Here is a 6277-nt window from a genome sequence, read left to right on the forward strand (position 1 = left end):
ATCCAGCCCCGGACAGCTCACACCTTTTTGTCAGCTCCCTCGCATGGAGCAAATGGAAATGTTCGCGTGTGGCGTGAAAACAGCGCACCAGTTCAACGGTCCTCTCCTTGCATACTTAAAAGCAGAAGAAATACCGTGAGCCTTTCCCCGGAGTCCCGTTACCCCCATCCATGGGTGTGTTGTGGCATCCAGGGGCCAAACCAACCTGTGGCGTGAGTGAGTTCAGCTCTGGAAATGGGCCAAGAACTAAGCATTTGCTCCTATGCGTTAACATCTTTGGTTCAGCAACAAAATCGTATCGTGTCAGTAAAAAGGTAAGAAAAGTGAGTTACAGGAGAGAGGAGAAACTGATGACTGCCAGCAGAAGGGAGCCGAAATTCACGCAAACTTTGAAAAATAGAGTAGTTGCTTAGAAACAATTGTGCCTCTGTGTCTCATGATGTTTTTCTTCCTCTGGTTTTCATTAATGAGAAATAATTTTCTTTACCTATCTATCTCCTGTGTGCAAGAAAGTTTACAGCGTACCAGTCCCGGTCCTGGCTCTGCATCTGGTTCCTGGTGACTTGGGAAAATCCCGAGCCTTTCCCTGTGCCTCAGCTCTTACACTCCAGAACGACGCTCGTGTCCGAGACATCTTCTGCCACAGCGTTCAGGTCTCCTGAGGAAAAGCGCTACGTAAAAAAGAGGCTCTTGGCAAGTAAAGTTTGGAGGAGTTTCCGTCATTGAAGAGTGAAGAGTGGCCTGTGAAGCCAAAAATTAGTTTGTTTTCCTATTAGCTTTGCTTGTCAGCTGCCATTTAGCCCTCTGCTTTTCTAACAGTGAAAAAAAAGTCATCGCACCATGAGTAGGCATGGCTTTTTTCCTACTCAATTATCTCTCATTAGTAAATACAAGTAACTCCATTTAACTGCCTTGGGAACAATTTCTGCATCTATTGAGCTGGCCTACAGTAAGTCTTGTGGTTTCCTGTTGGCCTTGGAAAATGAGCACACTTCATTATGTGGAATGGTTTACTTCACCTCATTATTTTTTCATAATCTTATTGTGCTTCCCCTTTTAACAGTGACGAGGGGGGGGAAAAAAAAAAGCAAATAAACAAGCAAAGGTCCTTTTGGGTCCAGAACCTTATCCACTGTCTTTTGGAAACTGCATGTGCATGTCAATTATGTGGAGTTAATTGGCCACTCCGTAAGGCTTTTTGGGAAAAGTCGAATGAGTTTTAAGGCAAGAAAAGCTCTTTCATAACCCTGCTAGCTGAGGCCTTTAAACGTCGTCTTCACAAATCAGTCCAGAGCTAACCGGTCGAGCCCAAGTTAAGCTGAAAAGACTTCGTGTCTCGATCGCTGTGCTTCCTCGTCATATGCTTCTCTTCACGAGTGAAATGATTTCTGTACAAAGCCCAGACAAGGCGGTCCTGGTCTCACGGGTGCCTCACCTCACTTCTTCGGTGTCTTGGCAATGCTCGCCATCTGCTCCTCTGTCTTTATCCCCCTCTTCTCCAATCCCTGATCCTCTTTATGGCAGTCGTCTTACTTATCCTAACGTCCCCTAGCAAATCCAGGCGAGTCATTGCACTCGGTCAAGATCGCGCTTTAATCTTCCTTCGTATCCGTGATGTAAAGCGCCGTAACGGTGCTGGTGTGTCATGCTGCGGATGCTGGAAGGACAACGAGCGTTCAGCTGCTGCTTTAGCAGTCTGGATTTCAGCCCCGTGCTACGTTGGGCACTAATTCTGCCAATGACTGGCGCCCGAAGCTTCAGAAGAAAGGGAAAAGCTCTACGTTTTGCCTGTTGCGTGAAGCTCTGCGTTCATTCCTCGTGGCTGGAGGAGAGGGCTGCTGTTGTGCCGTGGCGTGGTTGGGTAACTCGAGCTCAGCAGCCAGCCTGAAAATCAGCTCCTCGGTCGGACGCAGTGGGGCTGCACGGGGGCTTTACTGCGCTGGGACGCTGGCCCGTGTCCCCGTGGGAGCAAACCCCGTCTGAACCTCGGGTGACGTGTCCTGGGGCACCCGGGGCTTTACAGCAAGTTGAACGAGCACTGGCTTCGGTGCCACCAAGGCAGTAGCCTCACACAAACATACATTTTATCTCGCTCTCCACAGAAGGGACGGATATATCCAATATTACTGAAATAAGCGTGACTTGGGGCTTTAGTTCACCTCTGTTTTTATGAGTTTTTAATTTGTTTTACAATGTTGTTTTAATTTCCGAGGCATTAAAAGCCAGACAGTCCACCCCAGCTGTCACAAAATTAAGCTCAGCAGTTCACGGGCGAGCCAAACATACCCAAACAGACCCACAATCGTCTCAGATTTGCTTCTCCTTTGGGGTTTTCCAAAGAAAAGGTCATACCCCGGGGTGTGCCTACCCCAGCAGAGCCAGATGTGGATTCCCCCTCGGCAGAACCGCAGCCGGCAGCTCCAACTCTGCCTCTCGCCAGCCCTGCCTCGCCCTCGCATTTTTCCCATATCTTGTCCTCCCTCCCACACCATTTCTGACAAAGATCCAGCTAAAACAACCAGATGAAGGCTCCACTCGCATCACAAAGAAACTGAGTGAGAACAGGGCTTTTCACCCGAGTCGGTCGATGCCTTCCCCCTTGATTTCCCTCCTGGAGCTCTTCTTCAAGATGCTTCTCTATATTTCCCTCGAGAGCAGCTGCCCCACCGCACCCCCAAGTCCAAACCCACACGTTCCGTCGCCTTACTCCAAACCCAGCACCCCGGGGCCGGTCTGACCGCGCTCCACCACACGGGTCGCCCTGCAGTTCCCATCTCCCATCTGCTCCCGGCTGTGCTGCCCGTTCCTGCTCGCGTCCCCAGCAGGGTAAACACGCGGCGATGCTCAGACTCTGCAGATCAACAGGAGCCGTTGGCAGTAGACTTGGAAAAATCAGGATTTTCACCTTCCCCTATTGGCAATTAGAGCTGGATGTTGGGAATCCGGCTCTCCTTTACCAGCCTGACCCACTGGGAATGCAAACGAGCCCATTAACTTCCAGAAGTGAGGGCTGCCTCCCACGTTTGTAAAGTGAATGGAATAAAACTGGGGGCTGCTGGAAGGGTTAACGCATTTCCATATGCGAAGTCCTCTGAAATCCTCAGATGAAAGGTTCTTTAGAAGTGCAAAGCACTATTATTTGTCCGGCATCTGAGGAGCGACTTGTGCAGGAGCTGCTGCAAGATTTCCAGCTAGGAAGTTCTGAGAAAGCTTTCATCCGAATGGAAAAAAAAAATCAAATCAAATCAAATCCATAAACAGGCTCTGGAGCTGATGTAGGTGGGTGAAACTCCGCGCAGCTCAGCGGAGCCGTCCCTGCTTGCGTCGCGCCAGAATGTGACCCTGAATGACTGATGGCACCACAGCGAGCAGCGAGAATTGACCTATTCAGGCGTTTAAAGAACTGCGGTGTCTGCCCTCAAAGGTGGCATTGTGCTTTCCGTGATCGTCCGTGTCGGCTCCCTGCCTAGGTGTTGTGCAGGGGAGGTACGCGGGGCGTTCGGCCTGCTGCTCTTTTCCTGTCGCCTTGGTTTCCAGTCCACCGAAGAGGCCGAGACCGAGGGCGGGCTCCTCCGCCGCGCTGTCTCCTTGCCGAGGATGGACACGGTGCTGCAGGCGTTTTTAAGACACATTCGCTCTGCTCTTCCTTAAGCTCACTCCAGGACTAGGCTTGCACGCCGTGGGTCGGGGCCAGCAGTTCAACTGATCCTCCGGCCTCTTCCCTCTTCCCGGGGGGTGATTCCTGCCGTCCTGGCGGTCCCTAATTCGAGCAAATCCGGTCTGTTACCACCATTTGTACCGTGGTAGCGCCTCAGGATGCCGTTACCTGCGTTCTGTTGAGGACGGTTCTTGCAGCAAGGGACGAGGGCTGCGAGATGACGCTGCAGTGAGGCAGTCCGTTCACCTTAAGTCAGCCCCCAAACGGCTGGAAAAGCGCCTGTAGCTCAGCTGGTCGCCCTTGTCATTGCGTTTGCCCATGCTGAGGGCACGAGTCGTCTCGTTAGACCCACGCCTGCTGCTTGTCCTCTCCTCCAAAAAGCCCTTTCCCTTGCTCCTGCGTTTTGCGGACAGGCCCCGTTTCCCACCGAGATGCCAAGATGTATTTTAAGAACCGTCCTGCACTTCCAAGTTTCGCCTGTCAGAGCATCCGCTGATGACTGCGATTGCTGGATGTCTCGCAGGATCCCGGGACAAGGCTGCTCCGAATCGCAGTGATAGGATCACAAAGTTGCCGAGCTCTGGATGAAATCGGGGTCGACGCTCGGGAGCGTACGGTCGCTTGCCAACACCGGGAAAAGCAGCCGGGCGGGTGGATTGCGTGTAGGTAAGCGGAATTGTGCGCAGTCGCTGGAGGACACGGCACGCGGCGTCACCGGTGGAGACCGGCCCCGATGACTGCAGGAGAGAGGAGCTGAGCTGCCTTACGTTTTCCCGAGTGCTTTCTGTTTAACACTCCGGAGGGTTGCACGGAGAAGTCCCCGCCAGGGGCAGGGTGAGAACACGGGAGGAAGAAGAGCGTCCTTGCCCATCGTATGAGGTAGGAAGACATGAACGGAGAAATGCGCAGATACAGCAGTTTGAATCTCCACGATCCATTTGCAGCTTCTCCTTGCAGCTTCTGCTCGGGTCCCCGCAGAGACGTGAGCCCGGCCCCGGCTTTGCACAGCCCCAAAGCTGCCGCCGCGGCTGCGTCGATCCTCCCGGGGATACCGGTGCCCCGGCTGCAGCAGGGCCGACACAACACAAACACATTCTCCCTGCTCGTGGAAACCGCTCGAGTTGGCCTCGTGAGAGGGGGAGCAGGCGTGCCAAGCCGTGAGCTCAAAATCGTGTGAACGCTCAGCTGAAGGGATGCTGAGGACGTAAAAAAGGATTGTGCTGAACTGATAAAACAGCTAATGCCGACGAGAACCAGGCCCAGGAGAGCACTGGGGAGCTGCGGAGCGGCCGTGGGTCAGCGCGGGAGCGGCTGCGTTGCGGGGGCCGGCTGTCGCCGTCACTATTGCCGTGCCCGCCACGTGGTTTCGGAGGGAAGGGCGGTACCGGCATTACCGATGAAGGGTGCGGGGGCCTCGTGCGTCTCCTCAGAAGGAAATTCATTGACAAAACTCTTTCTCCCGGCTGTGGAAATGGTTTAAACTAGAACTGGCAGAAAAGAAGCAAGATTTTACTTTTATTTAACACTGTGCCTGCCTTGCTGAACCCTTCAGCCGGCTGAACATGAGCCGGCCGCGTGCCCAGGGGGCCAAGGCGGCCAGCGGCACCCTGGCCTGTGTCAGCAGTCGTGTGGCCAGCGGGAGCAGGGAGGTGACCGTGCCCCTGTGCTGGGCACTGGAGAGGCCGCACCTCGAATCCTGGGTTCAGTTCTGGGCCCCTCACCACAAGGAGGACATGGAGGGGCTGGAGCGTGTCCAGAGGAGGGCAGCGGGGCTGGGGCAGGGCCTGGAGCACAAGTCTGATGGGGAGCGGCTGAGGGACTGGGGGTGTTCAGCCTGGAGAAGAGGAGGAGAGGGGAGACCTCACGGCTCTACAGCCCCCTGACGGGAGGTTGGGCGAGGGGGGGTCGGTCCCTTCTCCCAAGGAACAGCGATGGGACGAGAGGAAATGGCCTCCAGTTGCGCCAGGGGAGGTTTAGACTGGACACGGGGAGCAATTTCTTTCCTGAAGAGTGGTCAGGCCTTGGACCAGGCTGCCCAGGGCAGGGGTGGGGTCCCCAGCCCTGGGGGGATTTAACAGCCGTGTGGGTGAGGCGCTTGGGGACATGGGGTGGTGGGCACGGGGGTTGGGTTGGGGCTTGGACTCGATGGTCTCAGAGTCTTTTCCAACCTGAAGGATTCTGTGATTCTACGATCGCTCCAGGCGGCTGGAAAGAAAGGGCTAACGCAAGCAGCACGGGAGGAGGATGACACGAAGCCTGCCCACGCGGGCAGCGGGGACCGCTTGCCACACCATTGATCGCTTGGAAATCAGGGGCACTCTGAAAGGTCTCTCCTTTGAACAAACACTGCAGCGGGGGGGGGAAAGACTCTGGGGAGGCCGGGACCCCTCGGCACAGACCGTTCTTTCTTTACTGGACTTTTCTCTGCCCCGACACGATAAACAATCCTTTTGTGTGAGATATAAACAACGCTAGGTTGCTGGCGGAGAACAAAGGCTGCGATTCAGTGCCGGGATCAGCTGAACGCTGCGCATGACGGGCCCCGCGCCGCTCCTCCCGCCTGGGGGTTTGCCACCGACCGCCACCGGCCCGAGCAGCCCCCGGACCCCGGCGGCCGCC

This window comes from Calonectris borealis, chromosome 29 (assembly GCF_964195595.1).
Source record: "Calonectris borealis chromosome 29, bCalBor7.hap1.2, whole genome shotgun sequence".
NCBI lineage: Eukaryota > Metazoa > Chordata > Aves > Procellariiformes > Procellariidae > Calonectris > Calonectris borealis.